This window comes from Cornus florida, unplaced genomic scaffold (assembly GCF_030987335.1).
Source record: "Cornus florida cultivar Cherokee Brave unplaced genomic scaffold, ASM3098733v1 CherokeeBrave_3.0.0_Hap2_Chr01, whole genome shotgun sequence".
Classification (NCBI taxonomy): Eukaryota; Viridiplantae; Streptophyta; class Magnoliopsida; order Cornales; family Cornaceae; genus Cornus; species Cornus florida.
Genome location: NW_026775571.1, coordinates 7131650 through 7155995, shown reverse-complemented (window position 1 = coordinate 7155995; position 24346 = coordinate 7131650). Strand labels below are relative to the sequence as shown.

General features: G+C 36.9%; 1 long non-coding RNA gene across 1 annotated transcript; it reads left to right on the top strand.

Annotated features, from left to right (window-relative positions):
• Positions 1–5135: 5135 nt before the first annotated feature.
• On the top strand, positions 5136–9711 carry LOC132285535 (uncharacterized). Its single transcript, XR_009472573.1, has 2 exons — positions 5136–7459; positions 8914–9711. It is a non-coding gene; the product is annotated as an uncharacterized LOC132285535 (long non-coding RNA).
• The last annotated feature ends 14635 nt before the right edge of the window (positions 9712–24346 follow it).

Sequence of the window (24346 nt, the reverse complement as noted above, 5' to 3'; positions counted from 1 at the left end):
TCCCCCACATCTCCAAAATCAATATCAGAATTCTCAAGGTTACCGTCCTTCATTCTCTCCTCACAATGTGAATCAATACTCTCAGCCTCAAGCATCAAATTCTCAATACTCTCATCCCCAAGCATCAAATTCTCAATACTCTTATCCTCAAGCATCAAATCCTCAATCTTACTCTAATCCAAATCAAGCGCCTCCTAAGAGTCCCGCTTTTGAAGACAAGGTCTTAGAAGCCTTAGGTAATCTTCGAAAAGATAATCAATTATTTAATTCTCACTCTCAGTCAATTGTAAAGCTTGAAGCTCAAATTGGGCAAATAGCTAATTCTTTAAATGTGAGAGAGAAAGGTAAGTTGCCTAGTCAAACTGAGACCAATCCTAAGGGGCAATTTATGGCGCAAGCAAGTCCTTCATCGGGATTTTCTGGAAATGAGCAAGTTCAAGCAATTACTACTTTGAGGAGTGGTAGGAAAGTGGACAATAAGGTAAAGGGACCCAAGGAGGATAGTGAACTGGCACAACCAAGTGGTTGCATCCGTCCCATTCCAAATCCTATTCCTACTTCATTGGATGTTAGTGGTTCCAAAAAGGACATTCCATCATCTTCATCATCATCTCCCCAATTAGAGAAGCCTTATGAGCCAAAAGCTCCATTCCCTTAAGCTTTGAGAAAGACTTTATCATTTGGGAGTCAAGAAGGAAAAATTCATGATATGATGGAAGTGTTTAAATAAGTGAAAATCAATTCTCCTCTTCTAGATACAATTAGGCAAATTCCACCATATGTAAAGTTCTTAAAGGACTTGTGCACACAAAAGAGGAAGAGCAAGGGAAGGGACCCTAAGAAAGTTCTTTTAACGGAACAAGTGAGTTCCATCATTTTGTCTAACACTCCTCCTAAGTTCAAGGATCCGGGTGCTTCGACCATTTCTTGTGTTATTGGAAACCAAGAGATTTGTAGAGCTCTTCTTGATTTAGTTGCAAGTATCAATCTCATTCCATACTCAGTTTACTTGCAATTAGGATTAGGGGACTTGAAGCAAATATCGGTAGTAATCCAACTAGCCAACAGATTAATTAAGAAACCGAGGGGAATTGTTGAGGATATCTTGATTAAGGTTGACAAATTTTATTTTCCGGTTGAGTTTGTGGTACTTGATACTGACCCAGTCCCTAATCTTACTAATCACATTTCGGTTATCCTAGGAAGACCATTTCTTGCCACTGCAAATGCCACCATTAATTGTAGATCCCGCATTATAGACATCTTTTTTGCCAACATGATGGTTAAGCTTAATGTTTTCAATGCGAGTCAACATCCCACAGATGAAGACGAGTGTTTCCTAGTGGATATTTTGGATGAAACCATAGAGGAGACTATTCCCTCTATTTTATCTAAGGACCCTCTTAAGGCATGCCTTTGTAAAATGTTTGAAAGTTGTGGTTTTGACACAGAAGAATCCATAAGTGAGGTGAATGCTTTGATGGACTCTGTGGCCACTTTGGATTTTCCACCTTGGAAAAGCAAGAAAGAACCTCTTCCTTCACTCTCTAGTACTCCACCAGTTCCTTCTCTCATCTCTCCTCCTACCCTTGAGCTTAAGCCTCTTCCATCCAATCTCAAATATGCCTTCTTAGGCCCAAAAGAAACTCTTCCGGTCATCATTGCTTCAAATCTTGAAAATGACCAAAAGAATGATCTTTTGGAAGTGCTTAAAGCTAACAAAGAAGCCATTGGATGGAGTGTGGCTGAGCTAAAAGGCATTGACCCTTCTATTTGTATGCATCGCATACACATGGAAGAGGATGAAAGGCCATTTAAGGATGCTCAAAGGAGATTGAACCCAAATATGAAGGAAGTTGTCATGAAGGAGGTTGTGAAACTTCTAGATGCGGGAATCAAATATCCTATCTCTGATTCCAAATGGGTTAGTCCAACTCAAGTGGTTCCTAAAAAGTCGGGAATCACAGTTGTTGAAATTGCTAAGGGTAATCCCATATCAAAACGCACCGCCACTTCGTGTCATGTTTGCATAGATTACCGAAAGCTGAATTCTGCTAGTAGGAAAGACCATTTTCCATTGCCTTTCATTGACCAAATGTTGGAAAGATTGGCCGGGTAATAATACTATTGCTTCCTAGATGGTTACTCGGGGTACAATTAAGTGGCCCTAGATCTATTGGATCAAGAAAAGACCACATTCACATGTCCTTTCGGTACATTTGCTTATCGACGGATGCCTTTTAGATTGTGCAATGCTCCTGCCACTTTCTAAAGGTGTATGATGTCAAATTTTTCGAACATGGTGGAAAAGTATTTAGAAGTCTTCATGGATGACTTCTTGGTTTTTGGGTACTCATTTGATTTGTGTCTCCAAAATCTAAAAAAAAGTGCTTCAAAGATGTCGTGAGACTAATCTTGTGTTAAGTTGGGAAAAAAGCCATTTCATGGTTCAAGAAGGAATCGTGCTTGGACATGTCATTTCTAAAAGAGGAATAGAAGTAGATAGAGTGAAAGTTGAGCTGATTTCTGAATTGTCTCCACCTACTAGGGTGAGAGAAATCTACTCCTTTCTAGGACATGCCAGTTTTTATCGCCGGTTCATCAAAGACTTTAGCAAAATTGCTAGACCCTTGTGCAACCTTCTTACCAAGGAGACTCCATTTGTCTTTGATGAAGCATACCTAAATGCTTTTCATCAACTTCGCACTTTTCTATCATCCACTCCCATCATGCAATCTCCAAATTGGTCCCATTTGAGATTATGTGTGATGCTTTCGACTTCGCAATGGGTGCTGTTTTGGGGCAAAGGGTTGGTAAGCTACCATGTGCTATATACTATGCGAGTAAGACTTTCTCGGGTGCCCAATTGAACTATTCTACCACTGAGAAAGAATTATTTGCCGTAGTATATGCCTTCGATAAATTTCGGTCATATCTCTTAGGATCCAAGGTAATTGTGTTTTCCGATCATGCCGCTCTTAGGCATCTTTTAATGAAAAAGGAAACCAAACCTCGCTTGATAAGATGGATCATACTTCTTCAAGAATTTGACTTTGAAATCAAGGACAAAAAGGACTTTGACAATGTCGTTGCCGATCATCTGTCTAGATTAATGGTTGAATCTTCTACAAATCTTGAAATTCATGAATCATTTCCGGATGAACAACTCTTTCAAATCTCAAATGGGACGTTGCCTTGGTTCGCCGACATTGTTAACTATCTTGTAACCGGCAAACTTCCCATTACTTGGTCAAAACAAGAAAATGACCGATTCTTTGCTAACATCTAGAAATACTATTGGGAAGATCCCATTCTGTTTCGTTATTACCAGATAAAATCAAAAGGAGATGTATGCCAGAAAGTGAAGTTCTGAGCGTCCTTGTGTTTTGTCACACACTTGCTTGTGGTGGGCATTTCAGTGGAAAATAGATCATTTTGAAAGTTCTTCAAAGTGGGATTTTCTGGCCCACTATCCACCAAGATGCCTATAACTTTTGCAAAGTGTGTGCTCGGCGCCAAAAGTTAGGATCAATGTCAAAGAGGGACATGATGCCTTTAACTTCAGTCTTCATAGTTGAAATCTTCGATGTATGGGGCATAGATTTTATAGGACCATTTCCAATGTCTTATAACTTTCAATATATTGTTGTTGCCGTTGATTATGTGTCATAGTGGGTTGAGGCTTGTGCTACCAAAACGAATGACCACTCTGTGGTAATTGCATTTGTCAAATCAAATGTCTTTGCTCATTTTGGTATGCCAAGGGCTACGATAAGTGATAGAGGAAAATATTTCTGTAATCAATTCTTGAAGTAACTTTTCTTGAAATAATCTATCACATATAAAGTGGCCACTTCCTACCATCCCCAAACAAGTGGGCAAGTCGAGGTGTCAAATAGGGAAATCAAAGAAAACTGTCAATCCGACCCGAAAAGATTGGTCAAGGAAATTGAATGATGCTTTGTGGGCTTATCGGACAGCTTACAAGACTATAGGCATGTCTCCATATAGACTTGTTTATGGGAAGCCTTGTCATCTTCCGGTTGAGGTAGAACACAAAGCACTTAGGCAATAAAAAGGGTTAACTTTGATCTTGATAAGGTTGGAATGGACTGTTTGCTTCAACTCAATGAGCTAGAGGAATTGCGAAATGGTGCCTATGATAGTTCAAAAATCTACAAAAGCATTTCATGATAAACATATTGTGAAAAAGTCCTTTGAGGCCGATCAAAAGGCTTGGTTATTCAACTCTAGGCTCAAATTCTTCCCTAGAAAGCTTCGAACCAAATGGGAAGGCTCTTATCTAATCATCTTCGTCTCACCTCATAGGGCGGTTGAACTTCAAAATTTGAAAGATAAAGGGACCTTCAAAATTAATGGTCAAAGGCTTAAACCATTCATTGATATGCAAGCTCTTCAAAGAAATGTGGAATCCGCTCTTTTAGTGGATCCCATCTACTTTGAAGATTGAGAGTATCTCACGTCTTTCTAGCAACGTTAAATACTAGTTGTACCGATTTCTCCGTCGTGGCATGTTAATTTACATTTTATTATTATTTTATTTTATTTTATTTTGTTTTATTTTATTTTTTTTTCTTTTTCCTTTTGTACATTTATGCATTTTTAAATTCACAAAGAAGGAAAAAAAAATAAATAACAAAATAAAAAAAAATAAAAAAATAATAATTAATGGGTAGTGTAGGTTAGTATTTGATTTTACTTCTATTTATTATTTTTTATATATATTTTCTTTTATTTTAGTATATATATTATTCTTTTTAGTTTTGCTTAAATTTAAAAAAAAACAAAGAAAAAAAAAAGTACAGTTAGTATATGTTGATAAGTGATTTTATTTCAATTTTATTTATTATTATTTTTATTTTTATTTTTATTTTTATCAATTTTTCATTTTAGTTTATATATTCTTTTTAGTTTTGTTTTTAAAAAAAAAAATTAAAAAAAAAAAGAAAAGAAAAGAATTGATTCCATGAGAGATCACTCCCATACTTTGGCATAGAGCAACAAAAAAAGGGCTCATGTAGATCAATCCCCCAACCATGGGGATCAAACCCTTTTCACTTTCTCACCATGAGGGAAAAAAAAAAAAAAAAAAGTATTAGTTAGTATAAGTTGGTAAGTGATTTTATTTTAATTTTATTTATTATTATTTTAATTTTTATTTTTATCAATTTTTCATTTTAATTTATATATTCTTTTTAGTTTTATTTTTTAAAAAAAAAAAATTAAAAAGAAAAGAAAAGAAAAGAATTGATTCCATGAGAGATCACTCCCATCCTTTGGCACAGACTAACAAAAGAAGGGCTCACGTGGATCAATCCCCAATCATGGGGATCAAACCCTTTCCACTTTCTCACATTACACAGTGAAGAGAAAATGTTTTTTTTTTTTTTTTTTTTTTTTTTTTGACATAAAATTAAGGATCCCTCACTTAAGGATGACCGAGCCCTTAGCTTGCCCTACCCTCCATGCCCAAACAAAATTTTCTTTCTTTCCCCAAGAATCTCTTCAACCTCAAATACATCAATCTTTTTTTTTTTTTTTTTCCTCCGAATTTCCTCATCGGTCCAATTCCTTCATTCGTCACAAAATTTTCTTCCTTTCCCCAAGAATCTCTTCAACCCCAAATACATCAATCTTTTATTTTTTTTTTTTTTCCTCCGAATTTCCTCATCGGTCCAATTCCTTCATTCGTCATCACCAATTCTTCTCCTTCCCTGCGAAAACCTTACCCACCTCCAATCTAAATTTCTTGGTTCGCTCTCACTGTTCGCTCTTCTCTTCCGCGGCATCGAAGGTATTCAATTCCGGCGCCATGGCTCTCGGCCTTTGCTTTACTTCGCCGGTTTGAGACTCGGTTCTTTCTTCTTCTCTTCCGGCAGCTTTGCTTTCCTTTGTAAAACGTTGTTGGGTGCGATTACAAGGGTGGGGTTGCCGTTCCTGAAAAACAGTAGCACCGACGGCTGGATTTCAACGGCGTCGCGGTTGGGTCATTCAACGACGTCGGATCTGGGTTTTCTCCAACGATCGCAGCTGGGTTTTCTTCGGATCGCGGCTGTTCGCTATTCCTTCCGACGTTAAGATTGGTTTAGTCTTTCCAGCGCCGGCTGAGTTCCTTTCCGGCGATTTTGACTGTGTTTCTCCAGCGATTCCGGCGAGTGTGTGAATCACTGTTTCTTTCCGGCGGTTTTAACTGGGTTTCTCCGGCGTTTTTGACTGGGCTTTCTCCGGCGAGTTTGTGGGTCAAAATAAAAAAAAAAAACAGCAGCAACGATTTCTGGGTTCTTCTCCAGTGATTCGCGGCTGGTTTTTCTTCGGCGTCGCGGCTGGGTTTTATCTTTCTGGCGGGATCGTGATTAACCCTTTATTTTTCCGGCTCGTTCTTCTCTAATTCCGGCTGGGTTCTTCCGGCGAGCTTGTGAATCGCTGGTTTCTTCTCCGATTCCGACTGGGTTTTCCTCAGGCCACGATTTGAGACTCGGCCTTGCTTCGTTTAAACAGCATGCGCCCTTTGCTTCGCCCTTTATTTTTCCGATGTCACGGGTAATGAAAAAGGAAACCGATCATGCTGCGCCGACGGTTAGCTGCGTTAAATTCCGGCCATGGTTCTGAGTTTTTCTCCACCGACGGTTTGAGGATTTATTCTTTTGGTAGCAAATCCACGACCTAATAGTTTTTAAAAAAAAAAAAACAATGAGAATCATTCCACTCAAAAGAGAACAGAAAGTAAGAACAAAATGACACTTTATATTCCATTTGAATAATCCACTTCTCCATTATTGTGTCATCCCGGGAAAAATGATTGCAAGTTTGACAGAGTGAAAGAAAAGAAAAGAATTCTTCCATATATATATATATATATATATATATATATATATTACAAAATTTTTATCCGTTTAACAAAAAAAAATAACAAGAATAAGTTATTGCAAAAAGTTTGGTTGAACTGGGTTGTTCATAATTTGGTTTAATTTGTGAGGATTTATTTTGGATTTAAATTGCTAATTCTAAAAGTCTAAATTGATGATAAAAAATAAAAAATAAAAATTCCCAGTAACATTCCGTCTTACTAGTCGTTAATCTTAATTTATTTTTTTTTATTTTTTTTATTTTATATGTTGTATATATATGTTCTTTTTTCTTTTTTTCTTTTAAAAATAAAAATAAAAAATAAAAAAAAATTCACAAAAATTTAAAAATATGTGTTACCGGTATACCCTTATGATTGGATATACATGTTTTAATATTTTATAAAGGGTTTCATTTCTTATCTCTTTGCAACATGTTATATATTGCTTTGGACTGTATGCATTACTTATCCCATGTGATATTTGATGTGAGTTTGCTAGAATGGTTATACAGACAGGTTTTTGCATCCAAGTTTAGGGGAGACGTCTTTCCTACTGGATCATTGCCGGATTTCATAGTCTTTGCCATCACGGTATACTCTTTCCATCATTTTTCATTGTTCTCATTACACATTGAGAACAATGTACAGTTTAAGTTTGGGAGTATATTCAATCATTATGATTCATTCTATTTTAAGTTGAGTTTTAAATGCATGATGAGATTTGAGATGTGTTTGGCAATAATTTCGAACTTTTGAGGCATAGTGCCTTTGAAAAGCAAGTTGTTAGAGTTTAATACTTCTTGTATGCTCTAGGATGCTATTTAGGGGTATATTTTTAATTTTTGATATCATGTTTGCTCTTGTGGTACACATCATCTTGTTGTTAAAAAATGCTTCGAGAGTTGATTCTAGAATTCTACATTTGCACTTGCGCACACTATCATTCAATTTGTAGGGTACATGCTTAGTTGATTATTGTCTTGATTTATCCCAATTGAGCTAGTATGCTTTGAAAGCTTTCATTCTTGATAAAATGACCTTGCAAAAAAAAGAAATAAAAGCACTCACCAAAGATAAAAAATAAAAAATAAAAAAAAAATAAAAAAACTGCATTCTTTTAACATGTCAACTGATTAAAAAGGAAGACAAGGAAAGAATGTAAGATGTATGATTAGTTTGAATTCGTAACCTAGCCATTCTGAGTCATTACGCTCTTAGGAGTGTCTTTACACTTAACGCCCTAAGACCATCTGGTTTGGGAGTCGTTGGCTCAACGCTTGTTACATGGGGTGATTAGCGAGCTTAAGGAACATGGACATTGCATATGGTCATACATTAAAAATAATAATAATAATAATAATAAAATGAAATCAATTAAAAAGGAATGTTTGATTGAATAACAAGGTTCATTCAATGTCTTGATGTCTGGTACAATATCTATATGCTAGTTTGAGGGTGAGGCTATGCCATTACTTTGATTTGTTAGGATAGCAACACATTTTGATGCCAGTTCACTTAAAAAGAATGATAGAATTGATTCAATTTGCATGATTAATTGATTGATGTCTGGAGGACCATTTTTACTTGCATGATATTGCAATGTTGAGAATAGCTTAGAAATGGCAGAAATTTGCATACTTGAAGTAGTCTACTTTCAACACTTGTTTGATATGTGTCGTTTTTTCTCAAGTAAGAAAGAGCTGTTGATATTTGTGGGTATCATTTCTGAAAACCTTCACGAGACTTCACTCGTCCACTAAGAGTAACTTAAGGGTTTAAAAGGCTTGTTGCATATGCTAAATGTAACCGTGATCCCTACAAAAGTGGTGTTATCTTTATTTGCTTTATTAATTCATAGTTGTATATATGTTTGTTTCATTCTCATATACTGTAGGTTATTGCTACGGACTAGCAATATCTAAGTTTGGGGACATGATAAGTGCTTTAAATGTTGCACATTTTAGCACCCAAACTAGGGTATTTTAGTCCTTGCATCTATCTTGTTTTCATGTTTTAGTTCTAATTTATGTTTTTGTTAATTTCAGGTTAATAAGGTTTAAACGGACTAATTTAGGTCCACTAAAGTCTTTTTGGAGTCAAATAAAGACATTCAGAAAAAGTTCAGAAAATGGCGAAAAGAGGTCGCAGCCTATTGCTCGTATAGTATGCTTATTCTTTAAAAGGCGGTCAATTCTATCTTTCTCGGGCCTTTGATTATGTTCCCAAAGGTGAAGAAGCAAATCAATTATCCCGGAGCCAAAATGGAGCTAAATAAGGTGTAAAATGAAATTCCAACTCTGGGGGATCGATTCTCCAGAGTGGGGGATCGATCCCCCACTATTCACAGAACTAAAAATGCCCTTGGGGGATCGATCGCCAAGGCTGGGGGATCGATCCCCCAGCCCCTGGCAGCATTACGGGATTTTTTCTTTTGGGCTTATATTTTTTTGTAACTTATGGGCTTTAATAGAGTTTATTATTTAAGGGAAACAAGCTCATTATTTTTAGGGTTAGTTTTTCATTAGTTTTAGTGAATATTATTATTTGGATAATTAAGTTTTATTTTTTAGTCTGTATCGTTATATCGATATTCTTTCTGGAAAACACGCGAAAGAGGAGAAACGAAGAACGGGCTAGGGTTTGGAAGAAAAGCTCAGAGAAGATGAAGCAAATGATGGGGATTCTCCTGTCTTCGACTCCATCAATCATGAGTGGCTGATTCTTCTACTTAGGGTTGGATAAACCCTAAGCATGTAACCTAAACTTTCTCTCTTTTCACTTTTTGGGAATTATTTGTGTAATTTTTATATAACCTTGAAATATAAATTAATTCTTTCATTTGATTATCTATGTCAACTTCATATTGTCTTATATGTTTTTGATTGATAATTAATCTCTACACTTGATTTCTTTGTGAATTGAATCTTGTGATGGCTATGCATTGTGTTAATTAGATGTAACTGTGCTTTGATTTGATGGAATTTGCTTTTGCTAGATGGATTATACGACATAGTTAATTTAATTAGGTTAAATTCTTGTTGAGTTTAGTTAATTTCAAGCTTAATTAGTTTAATTGCACTTTCATTCATAGGTAAGTAGACAATCCATGCTTGTGTTTGAAATCCATACTTATTGTCACAATTACATTATCCTCTAGATTAATGTGTGTTGAAATTGCAACTTGAATTGATAAATCATACTTTGAATTGGTAAATTGCGCTACACTTAGTTTAATTGTCATTAAGTAGTTGATTCATGCTTGAAATTGATGGTTTACACTTTTCATTGCAGTTGTTAGCCACATTTAGATTACACATTATTATTTCCCCAATTAGTTGAAAGTGAGTGAGTTAGGGAATGTACTTAGTGGTGAATCCTACACCCTAAGTCTCTTTCTAATCTTTTAAACTCTATTCTTTATGTGCATTATTTACATTAAAATTAGTTTTAATCACAAACAAAACTCTTTTCAACAGTCACATAGGTACTAAAGTAGAATTCAATTCTAAAAACCTATAATTGTTTAGATTTCTTGGGACGATCCCTGTTCACTTCATACTCCATAGTATAAGTGTTTAGTTGTTTTATAAATTTTAAAATATGGTGTTCACTTGACATTATTTCTAAACCTAAAGTGTTGTGCATTATTTTGTGCACACGCTCGGTCGCACCAGTAGGCGTGGACACTCCCTTTTGAAATGTCTGGGTTGCTTGCAGTAATGACAAGCTCCCTAGAGCCCCTGTGTCAAAGCTGAAGACTTAGCTGTCTGGGAATAACTGCCCTGAGGCTACAATTGTGGGCAGCGAGGCTTGATGTGCCCCGGCTGCTGACAGTGGTGATAAATCAACTTCCTCGAGGAAACAGGAACTGTAGGTGCAGACCAAGCCTGCTGTGATTGTCCCTAAGTACGTGAACTGTCCCCGGCCTTAGCCTTTTTCCATTAATCCCCAACAGATACTGATGAAGCCTCTCCACGAGACTGCTTATATGAACCCTTGATCCTACACTGATCTCGGTCCTCTGCCTCAACCAACATAGCTTTCTGCACTACCTCCCCGTAGGTCCTCAAATCCAACACTGAAATCCGTGGCCTAATATCAAGATGTAACCCATCTTGAAACTTCTTCGCCCTGAGCTCATCAGTAGCTACCATCTCCAATGCATAACGGGAAAGAGAAGTGAAGTGTGTCTCATACTCAATGACACTCATTATGCCCTGATAGAGACCTATGAACTGCACTCTCATGTCCTGCCTCATAGCCCTTGGAAAGAAGTAGTCGAAGAATAATGTTCTGAACTCCTCCCACGTCATCACCTCCATATCGTGGATATTGGTCATAGACCTCCACTAGATATCGGCATCTCCCATGAACATAGAAGCTGTTAAGGAGATCCTCAATCGGTCTATAGATACTGCCATACTATCGAGCTTACATACCATAAGATTAAACCATGCCTCTGAAGCAAGCAGATCCATACTCCCTACAAATTGGTTGACCTTAACCCTCTCTAACTTCATGAAGTAGTCCAATGCCTCATTATCAACTGGTGCCGGTACCAAAATCTGCATCCTTGCAATGTGCTGGCAAAACATCTGCTGAATGGACTCTGACATCCCCAGAGCCACTCCCTGTGCGATCTGTTCCTCATAAGTCGGCACTCATGGTGGATTAGGATCCACGCCACGAGGTCGAGCCCTGGGCCTCCCTGGACCCCGTGCGAGCCCGGTGTCTGTAACCTGCTCATCCACTCCAACGTAACGAGAAGACTCCTCGCAAGTCAAAACCATGGTGCTACACACATAAGGGACAAGGTCAACAATAACTCAAGTCATTAAGACCTAATGCAACTTACGCCTTGAATGTACGAAACAAGTAGTACATACTAAAAGCACGAATTGTATGCAACATACAGTTATGCTAAAATATAGAAGCATATTCAACATGCTAACACCAGACAAGCATATGCAACATGCTACAACAGTTAAGGCAAATCCTTAGGCATACACTCTGGGTTGATCCCGTAGATATAGGAACTGTGGGTGCAGAATGAATCTGTTGCGGTGCCCCCTATGAGTGAGTATTTTCCCTGCCTAAGCCTTCTTCCACTGACTCCCAGAAGATGATTAATTATTTTCGCGAGGCTGCTTATGTGAACCTCTGATCCGTGACTGATCCTGTTCCTTTACCTCAGCTCACATAGCCCTCTGGACCACCTCTCTGTAAGTCCTCAAATCAAGAATTGAGACCTGTAGCCTGATGTCAAGATGTAGCCCATCCTAAAACTTCATTGCCCTGGCCTCATCTGTCGCCACCATGTCCTCAGCAAAACAAGAGAGAGAAGTAAATCGTGTCCTCAAACTTAGTGACACTCATAGTGCCCTGATAAGACCTGTGAACTGTATTCTCATCTCCCCCTTCATAGCCCTCGGAAAGAAGTGCTCGAAGAACAAATCTCTGAACTCATTCCAAGTCATCAACTAAACATTGTGGACATTGGTCATAGAACTCCACTAGATATTTACATCTCCCATGAACATAGAGGCAGTCAAAGAAATCCTCAACTAGTCCGTCGGTACCACCATACTATCTAACTTGCGAGCCATAAGGTCCAACTAAGCTTCTGAGACTAGCGGATCTAAACTCCCCGTAAATGGATCAATCTTAACCCTCAGTAGTCTCATAAAGTACACCATTGCCTCATTGACTATCAGTGTTGGTGCCGGTACCGGAATCTGTATCCCTACCACCTGTCTGCATATCAATTCCTATAGGGATTCAGCAATCCCCTGGTTGATCCCTTGAGCCACTCGTTCCTCATAAGTCAGTGCCCGCGGTGGATTAGCACCCACGCCACGAACTGGAATCTTGGGCCTTCCCGAACCCCTCGTGAACTCAGTGACAGCCACCTGTTCCTCAGTACCCTGTTGTGAAGACTCTCCACACGTGATAACCATGATGCTAGGCATACGAAAGGAAAAAGGTCAACAATAACACAAGTTATTATGACTGGATGCAACTCACACTATAAATGTATGAAACACAAGCAAAACAAGGTATACAACATACGGTCATGCTAAGTAATCAAAGAAAGCTGTTTAAACAGTTAAGTACTTAAACAAATAAGCATACATATTAAACGAAGATGCTTCTAAGCACATAAACATATAAGCATAGAGACATGTCATAATATCAAACGTGTTATCAAGAAACACATAAACATGTTACAATACCAAAACATGTTATCAAAGGCATGTGAATATATCAAAGTAGATCAACAAAAGCATGATATGCACTCAAAACCTATCATCCTAAGGTATTCAAACCTAGGAACTCTGATACCACTTGTGACGGCCCAAGTTTTGTAAACCCTGTGCGTCAGTGATGACCAAAAGATGACCCGATAACGGATCCGAATTGCAGAAGCAAAAGATGAAAAATGGCCACTAGAGATGTACGTCATCCTTAAGGCACCAAAATGACTGCCTATAAAGCCACGAAACTCAAATGAGTCAAATAATGAATCAAGGATTTCAACTCGAGAAGAAATGAACCAAGGGTAAAATGGTCATTTCAAACTGAAATGGATGCCCACGTGCATACCATTGGAAAGATAATGAAAAATGAATGAAGCTAGACTCAAGAATCACCGGCTTTAGAGTTTGGACGAAAAAGATATAAAGCCTTTGTGACGGCCCAAGTTTTTCAACCCGTGTCAGTGATGAACTGAAAGTTGATCAAATAACGGATCCGAAATGCAGAAGTAAAAGATAAACCAAAGTATTTAGAGACATAAAACATCTCTAAGACACCAATGTAACCTTCCATGAGGTCACGGAACTCAAAGAGAACGAAAGCGGAAACAAGGGTCAAAACTGGCAAATCCGTGAACCAAGGGATAAAATGGTCAATTCACAATTAAAATGAGGAACTTGACTCTAAACAAGTCAAACAAGGTGAATACAACCTAATTTAATCATTTCACAATATTCCAAGAGGTTCTAAGAACATGGACAAGAATCCCACAAAAATGCCCCTTCCCGGTTTAAGCAAAAACTAACACCCTCTCACTAAAACATGAATAACTCTCACTGTGATTTGAATCTGAGAATGGAATTGATACCATTGGAAATCTGACTCAAAATTCATGAATTTAGGCTCAAGAATCACCCCATTTGGGTTAGAAATGAAGAATTTATGGCTATTTGAAGTAGAAACAACAATGTTGAAACTAAACTAAAGAGCTGCGCAAATGAGGGCTATTTCGGTCAACCGAAATAGAGTTTCAGTCGACTGAAACTCACAGAATACTTTCTGAAAATATGGTTTTAAGGCTTGGTTGGTTCGATAGACCAAAATGAGGCATCGGTCGACCGAATTGGAGTTTCGGTCGACCGAAACTCCTTGAAAAGCTACTGGATGACCTACTAAGCACATGATTTGTTGAGACTTCACCCAAGCCTCAAATCCCAATGTGAATATGGTCCAAAAACAAAGTTTTATTGCAATAAAACCATGCTCGCAAGTGTACTTTATATAAAGAAACATGTTACAATGGCCCAGGGCCTCATTACACAACATTTACAAAATTTGACATGCCAAACTTCCAAAGTTGATAAAAATACATCCTCAATTAGAATGTGGTGCCAAATGAGTACAAGTACTAAATTTAAACATGCTTAGCCCTTGGCCTCTTGTCATACATATCAAATATATTGGAAAGAGTATAATTATGTGCACTTTACAAGATTAGAATCAAATATACACATTTTGACATATAAAGCTACAAGTGGCATTTCAAGTCAACCTTCACACGAATGGAAACCTTCAAGTCCACAAACCATCTAAGCATAATAAGAGTCTCAACTTTAATTCATGTACCTGAAAAATGTCCCCATTACGTGGGTGAGTAACATAAAGCTACTCGTAGGAAATGAGTATGCATCGACCTACATTTTACAATTTTATCACCTTAAGGTGAAACATGTTAAAGGGGTTCATGCCACCTAACGTCTATATCAAGATGAGACTCGGGGAGCATCCTAAACTACCCTAGATCATTGCTAGTATAAATCACATCACTTATGCAATTTCAATAATATAAGAACATGTTACACAAGGCATCAAGATATAGATTCTCAAAGTTATGAACTTGAAATCTAAAATGCGAAAACAACCAAAGTGGGTCATGCCACCTAACGTCTATGTTACAAATGAATCTATAGGATCATTCCTAAGCTACATTTGAACAACAAAACATGAATCACAATATCTATGCAATTTAACCAACATAGAAGCATGTTATAGCAAACAACAAGATATAAATTCTCAAAGTTTTCAACTTGAAATCTAAAAGTGCAAAATCAACTAAATATAGCAATTTAGTATAATTAGAATATCTAATACCACACATCAAGACACAGATTCTCTAGATTATTAACTAGAAATCTAAAAGTGTGAAATCAAGTAGTGGAAGACTTGGACACCAAGCTCGGAATTATGCCGAGACCTCAACGGTGATTCCGGGCATTAACCCATTGGGAAGACCACCCTAGTGCGCATTGTCTCAAATGGGGAGAACTCATACCTCCTGCACTAGAGCCAAACTCTAGCCATATCACAGTAATAATGTCCCAAGTGACTCCAAAATAAATAAGTTAACAACTTATATACGTCTAAAATAGTACACGAAACTACCTTCTTGCACAAGTAGGTTGAAACCACACAATACATGCTTTAAATCCATAACTATTATAGGATGACAATGTCGAATCTTCAGAGCGCGATTCGTTACGCGCTATAATAACATCACATGTCGAATCTTCAGTGTGTGATTTGTTACACCCTATAACTATATAATCCAGTATTGAAAACATAAACTCATAAATCCATTACAAGTAAAAAATCATGCTTTAAACATATTATCAATGTCAACACATGATTAAATCGTTAACGCCATAGAAACGAAAATTAATTACATAGCCTAATTAATTTCTCTAGGTTCAAATCTCTATCAAATGACCCCTAATCAACACATGTTAGACAATATAGCGTGGTCATTGCATAAATCAATTCAAAAGCTTAATTAGGCCATTTGAACAACAAAATAGAATTTAATTAAATCATGATAATCAAATCCCTAAATTCTAAAATAACATAAAATGGTTACAAATTAACATATGCTAGTATACAAGTCCTAGTCATCTCAAATATCAAGTCAAAACTTAATTAAGCCAAATGAACCATTAAATAGATTTTAATTAATCATTTTAATTAAAATCTCTAGATTTTCATACTTATCCAAATGCTCTCAAATTAAAGTATGTTAAAGAACATGCCAAGACTAAATTTAAAAGTACGTTACAAGTTAATTTCATTCAAGGTACGGCCATGGAATTTAATCTTTCACAAAGATAAATATTAAATAAAAAGTGCAATTCTTATTCAAATAATTCCAATTTGATATATGTTAACAAACATATCAAAACATAATTTATCATCATGCCATAATTCAATTCTAGGCTATATACATCATTGTAGATTAAATCTCATGCAAAGAATTAAATATTACTAATATTCTAGATTTGATACAAGGCATACAAACAAGTTGTATAATCATGGAAAACACTCAACACAACACATATAAAATCCTAAAACATCCCCTACCTCCATTTGAGATGAAATCTCAAATCCCCACCGAAATGAAATCGCTCCGAATCCGAAAACTTCAAGGTTTTGTCAGGGACAGCACGGTGAACAAGAATCCCAAGGAAGTCCCATCAAAATCACAACTTGACTTCAAATCCGAACTCAAGAAATGGCCAAAAATGAATTCTAATAAGGGGGAAAGGTAGAGCATGACAAGGTGAACATAAAACGCTAAGGCACTACACCTTTTTACCAAAGGGAAGTGGCCGGAAAAGAAGAGAGAAGGGCGGCAGCCATGGCTGCCATGGATGGCCAGCCAAGGAGGGAGGAAGAAAAAGAGAAAATTTGATTTTTCTCCTAAGTCAACTTATTTATAGAAAAACCCTAAAAATGCCCCAAACGGGCCCCGCTGGATCCAGAAAAGTGGAATTTGAGCAAACGCACTCAAACGGCAAAACTCCATGAACGAAAAAGATTTAAAATGAGAAAATATGAATAACGGAAGAAACAACGTTGAAAACTGAGTCCCGAGCAGAGAGATATGCTCCAAACAAGTTTGGCGCAAACTAGGGTCGGAAACCCTAAAACTAGAGAAAAATGACCAGAAGGAAATTATAAGAGTACGCGACTCGACGAAAAGTGAAAATAAATCCTGTACGAGAATCCAGGCTTGAAACAAGACATTTTGCAATAACTTTCATTAATTGCACAATAGCCCTCTAAAAAGTGAAAACTATACTAATGGCCCAGAATGAAAATATCTTCCAAAAATATTTTCTTAAAAACCCCTAAAATAAAATATCTTCAAAAGATATTTATGAAAAACACCCCAAGAAAAGAGAAAGATTCTGAAAAACCATACATCCATGCCCCTATGGACTCTAGGAGCAACCAGAGTACTTTACTGCAAAAGTAAAGATACGTATTTTGTGTAAATCACTGAGATTAAAGATACGTGTAGTTAGAAGCCAACTCCAAACACAAGAAGTGAGGCTTTACCAAAAAGTGACGAAAACGGGGAAAAGACGAAATAGGGAAAAGGACGAAAAGTGAATAGTATCAAAAAACGAAAAATGTGGAAATGACTCGGTCCTTAAAGGAAGTTGTCAATCCAAAGAAAAGAGTTTTAGAAACAATTTCCGAGCACTCAAGATGACACTAAGTGATAAGAAACTGAACTCAGAAAGAAAAAGATCAATAGAAAAAAAAATATCCGTGAAAATCTGAGAAAAATGAAAGGAAGGAAAATAACAGGGTCATTACAACCTACCCTCCTAAAAGGGATTTCGTCCCCGAAATCCAGAATAGACAAAAGAATTGAACAAGATCGAAACAAGATCAAAACAAAGGACAACCCATAAGGTGCGAAAAGACAACTTTAATGCCTAAAGGTCTCCCAAAGGAACGCGAAAACCAAAGACTGAGTGACACTCTCCAAACGAATCGGCATATCAACTCAAAGTCAATCACCGAGAGGATCCCCAAGACAACGACAAGTCAAATCATGACAGATGGCTAAAAATGATATGGTAGTATAAACAATGAACAAGACCCACCCACACTTACTCGTCAGTAAGGTAGCATGACAATATAAAGCATTAGTTCATAACATACCACCATAAGAAATTTTTTGATACAAATGACATCAATGTCAGAAATGATCATTACCAAAAGCACTACGGAAACCAGGCATCCGCGAGAGTTGGGGTAACTAATCCCAAAACTCTAATAACAATGTCATTAGCACCGTTACGCTTAAGGCCTTAAATCTAGAGTGCAAGTAGAGCCAGCAACTCTTACATTGCAAGACACCCTTATCAACAACCTCCGGTCATGAATCCAAAGCCTGACAAGTCTGTGCCCTCAAGCCAATGGATCGGACACACAAAACCGAAAACCTATGCACAGGTCTGTAGTAGGCCTACCGTAAGGCTACATACAGAAGACAAAAGGCTGGGTCAAAATCCCTATAATGGACAACTAAAATCTTCAAAACACAAGTCTACAACGTAGGTCACTAATGACAATCCCGACAACCAAGGTCACAAAACCCAACATAAGTGCAAGAAAGATGAAACAGTATAAACCAAATACTCACATAGTATATGCTCGCAAAATTTAAATGACATAAATCAAATAAATTCATGGTACTAAGCACAGTACATATAAGATAAACCAAATAAACCATCTATCACATAGAGGTTAAACAAATAGCAATGCACTATACACCACCAATGGCATAAACATGGTTAACAAATACTGTATAAACAAACATATCATATACGTCCTCATACAACTACCACATAGTCATAAATCCTAAACATGTTTCTAAGGCATGCCCGAAAACAATGGGGCTCATAAACATGTAAAAGTAATCATACAAAGAGATTTTTACAAAACAAGAAGAAATGAATGGAATGCCTCTCAAAGGACAACTTCTCAGAAAACGTAACACAAAACCTGGATGAGTCCAATCTCTCACTACGAGGAAAGGAATCATCCCCCAAATAACCACTAAGGTCACCTAAACATAGAGTTAGCAAGTCTTTCCCAAGACCAACTCATACCTCGATGGAATCCCAACACCACATGAAATAAGACAACAACGAAATGGATAACACCAATGCTAAACGTCACGAGACATCAACAAGAAAACCTCCAATCCAAGATGCCAACGAGTTCGATAGGAACTCTACAGGATTCTACCAAAACCCTAAACGAGGAGAATAATTAATTGCACCAATGTAATTAATTACATGAAACTGTTCACATCCCAACTGTAGCTCGTAAGAGCTGTCCGAGGCAACACAAGAAAAATCCTAGGTGAACACACCCATCCAAATCCCAAAACCATTATCCTAAGAAAATAAGACACAAGAACCTCGCCCTGAGGCTCAAAAAGCAACTTCCCAACTCCCAAAGGAAGGACTCGAGTCAGCCCTGACTCATCGTCCCATGACACTAGAAACAAAGATCTTAATGACATCAATGATGCAAAGACCACCAGGAAGTCCTAAGAGATGTCATCGGTGCCTCTAACACTACCATGACTACATCAAGAAAAGACAAAAGAGAATGAGACGAATGGTGCCTCCGTGGACCACGTCTTATCTCGCCAGACGGAGACTACAACCCTTATACTCACCCAAGTCCCAAACGAGAAGACTCTCCGTGAGTCAAAACTGTGACGCTATATCCGTAAAAAGGAAATGAGATCAATAATAATGCAAGTTATTATGATCAAATGCAACTCGCTCAGTGAATGCATCAAATAAGTAGCACGTCAATGTATGCAACATACAGTCATGCTAAAGCAAATAAGCATATACAACATGCTAAACAGATAACGAAAGCTTTTAGGTACTTAAACACATAAGCACGTATCAATCCAAGATGCTTTTAAACACATAAGCAAATAAGCGCAGAAAACATGTCCTTGCACCAAGCATGTTATCAAAAGGCACGTAGACATGTTATCAAAAAGCATGTGAACATATCAAAACAAATCAATCAGAGCATGGTATGCATCCAAAACCCGTCGTCCAAGGTATTCAAACCTAGAAGCTCTGATACCACTTGTGACGGCCCAAGTTTTTCAACCCGGTGCGTCAGTGATGAACTGAAAGTTGATCCGATAATGGATCTGAAATACGGAAGCAAAAGATAAACCAAAGTATTTAGAGATATAAACCATCTCTAAGACACCAATGTAACCTCCATGAGGTCACGGAACTCAAAGAGAACGAAAGCAGAAATAAGGGTCAAAACGGGCAAATCTGTGAACTAAGGGGTAAAATGGTTAATTCACAATTAAAATGTGGAACTTGACTCTAAACAAGTCAAACAAGATGAATACAACCTAATTTAATCATTTCACAACATTCCAAGAGGGATAAAGAACATTGGACAAGAATCCCACAAAAATGCGTTGTAATGACCCGGTCATTTTCCTTCCTTTCCTTTTTCTCAGATTTTCACGGATGTTTTTTTTTTTTGTTGATTTTTTTCTTTCTGAGTTCAGTTTCTCATCACTTAGTGTCATTTTCGAGTGCTCGAAAATAGTTTCTAAAACTCTTTTCTTTAGATTGACAACTTCCTTTAAGGACCGAGTCATTTCCACATTTTTTGTTTTTTGACACTATTCACTTTTCGTCCTTTTCCCTATTTCGTCTTTTCCCCGTTCGTCACTTTTTGGCAAAACCTCACTTCTTGTGTTCGAAGTTGGTTTCTAACTACACGTATCTTCATTCTCAGTGGTTTCCACGAAATACGTATCTTTACTTTTGCAGTAAAGTACTCTGGTTGCTTCCGGTGTCCATAGGGGCATAGATGCATGGTTTTTCAGAATCTTTGTCTTTTCTTAGGGTGTTTTTCATAAATATATTTTGAAGATATTTTATTTTTGGGGTTTTTAAAAAAATATTTTTGGAAGATATTTTCATTCTGGGCCATTAGTGTAGTTTTCACTTTATGGAGGGCCATTGTGCAATTAATGAAAGTTATTGCAAAATGTCTTGTTTTGAGCCTGGATCCTCATACAGGATTTATTTTCGATTTTCGTTGAGTCGCGTACTCTTAGAATTTCCTTCTGGTCGTTTTTCTCTAGTTTCAGGGTTTCTGACCCCGGTTTACGCCAAACTTGTTTGGAGCATATCTCTCTACTCGGGACTCAGTTTTCAACGCCGTTTCTTCCGTTATTCATATTTTCTTATTTTCAATTTTTTTTGTTCATGGAGTTTTGCCAGTTGAGTGCGTCTGCTCAAATTCCACTTTCCCAGACCCGGTAGGGCCCGTTCGAGGCACTTTTAGGGTTTTTCTATAAATAGTAGGAGAAAAATCAGATTTTCTCTTCTTCTTCCTCCCTCCTTGGCCGGCATCCATGGCAGCCATAGCTGCCACCCTTCTTTCTTCTTTTCCGGCCACTTCCCTTTGGTAAAAAGGTGTAGTGCCTTAGCGTTTTATGTTCACCTTGTCGTGCTCTACCTTTCCCCCTTATTAGAATTCATTTTTTTGCCATTTCTTGAGTTCGGGTTTGAAGTCAAGTTGTGATTTTGATGGGGCTTCCTTGGGATTCTTGTTCACCATGTTGTCCCCGACAAAACCTTGAAGTTTTCGGATTCGGAGCGATTTCATTTCGGTGGGGATTTTTGAGATTTCATCTCAAATGGAGGTAGGGGATGTTTTAGGATTTTATATGTGTTGTGTTGAGTGTTTTCCATGATTATACAACTTATTTGTATGCCTTGTATCAAATCTAGAATATTAGTAATATTTAATTCTTTGCATGAGATTTAATCTGCAATGATGCATATAGCCTAAAATTGAATTATGGCATGATGATAAATTATGTTTTGTTATGTTTATTAACATATATCAAATTGGAATTATTTGAATAAGAATTGCACTTTTTATATAATATTTATCTTTGTGAAACATTAAATTCCATGGCCGTACCTTGTATGAAATTAACTTGTAACATGCTTTTAAATTAAGTCTTGGCATGTTTTTTAACATAATTTAATTTGAGAGCATTTGGATAAGTATGAAAATTTAGAGATTTTAATTAAAATGATTAATTAAAATCTATTTAATGATTCATTTGGCTTAATTAAGTTTTGACTTGATATTTGAGATGACTAGGACTTGTATACTAGCATATGTTAATTTGGGACTATTTTATGTTGTTTTAGAATTTAGGGATTTGATTATCTGATTTAATTAAATTCTATTTTATTATTTAAATGGCCTAATTAAGCTTTTGAATTGATTTATACAATGACCACGCTATGTTGTCTAACATGTGTTGATTAGGGGTCATTTGATTAAGATTTGAAACCTAGAGAAATTAATTAGGCTATGTAATTAATTTCCGTTTCTATGGCGTTAATGATTTAATCATGTGTTGACATTGATAGTATGTTTAAAGCATGATTTTTGACTTGTAATGGATTTATGAGTTTATGTTTTCAATATTGGATTATATTGTTATAGGGTGTAACGAATCACACACTGAAGATTCGACATGTGATGTTATTATAGCGCATAACGAATCGCGCTCTGAAGATTTGACATTGTCATCCTATAGTAGTTATGGATTTAGAGTATGTATTCTGTGGTTTCAACCTACTAGTGCATGAAAGTAGTTTCGTGTACTATTTTAGATGTATATAAGTTGTCAACTTATTTATTTTGGAGTCACTTGGGACATTGTTACTGTGATATGGCTAGAGTTTGGCTCTAGTGCGGAGGTATGAGTTCTCCCCATTTGAGACAGTGCGCACTAGGGTGGTCTTCCCAGCGGGTTAATATCCGAAATAACCGTTGAAGTCTCGGTAGAATTCCGAGCATGATGTCCAAGTTTTCCACTATTTGATTTCGCCCTTTTAGATTTCTAGTTAATAATCTAGAGAATCTATGTCTTGATGTGTGGTATTAGATATTCTAATTATACTAAGTTGCTATATTTAGTTGATTTCGCACTTTTAGATTTTAAGTTGATAACTTTGAGAATCTATATCTTGTTGTTTGGTATAGCATGCTTCTATGTTGGTTAAATTGCATAGATATTGTGATTCGCATTTTATTGTTCAAATGTAGCTTAGGAATGATCCTATAGATTCATTTGAAACATAGACGTTAGGTGGCGTGACCTACTTTAGTCATTTTCGCATTTTAGATTTCAAGTTCATAACTTTGAGAATCTATATCTTGATGCCTTGTATAACATGTTCTTATGTTATTAAAATTGCATGAATGATGCAATTTCTACTAGCAATGATATAGGGTAGTTTAGGATGCTCCCCGAGTCTCATCTTGATATACACGTTAGGTGGCATGAACCTCTTTAACATGTTTCACCTTAAGGTGACAAAATTTTAAAATGCTAGGTCGATGCATGCTCATTTCCTATGAGTAGCTTTATGTTACTCACCCACGTAGTTGGGACATTTTTCAGGTACAGGAATTAAAGTTGAGACTCTCATTATGCTTGGATGGTTTGTGGACTAGAATGTTTCCATTCGTGTGAAGGTTGGCTTGAAATGCCGCTTGTAGCCTTATATGTCAAAATGTGTATATTTGATTCTAATCATGTAAAGTGCACATAATTACGCTCTTTCCAATATATTTGATATGTATGACAAGAGGCCAAGGGCCAAGCATGTTTAAATTTAGTACTTGTACTCATTTGGCGCCACATTCTAACTGAGGATGTATTTTTATCAACTTTGGAGGTTTGGCATGTCAAATTTTATAAATGTTGTGTAATGAGACCATGAGCCATTGTAACATGTTTCTTTATATAAAGTACACTTGCGAGCGTGCTTATATAGCTTTAAAACCTTGTTTTTGGACCACATTCATGTTGGGGTTTGAGGCTTGGTGAAATCTCAACAAATCATGTGCTTAACAGGTCATCTAGCAGTTTTTCAAGGAGTTTTGGTCGACCGAAACTCCAGTTCGGTCGATCGATGCCTCATTTTGGTCTATCGAACCAACTAAGTCTTAAAACCATATTTTCAGAAAGTATTCTGTGAGTTACAATCGATTGAAACTTTATTTCAGTCGATCGAAATAGCCCTCATTTGCGTAGCTCTTTAGTTCAGTTTCAGCACTGTTGTTACGACTTCAAACGGCCATAACTTCTTCATTTCTAATCCAAATGGGGTGATTATTAAGCCTAAATTCATGGATTTTGAGTCAGCTTTCCAATTGTATCAATTTCATTCTCAGATTAAAATCACAGTGAGAGTTATTCATGTTTTATTGATAAAGTGTCAGTTTTTGCTTAAACCAGGAAGGGGCATTTCTGTGGGATTCTTATCCAATGTT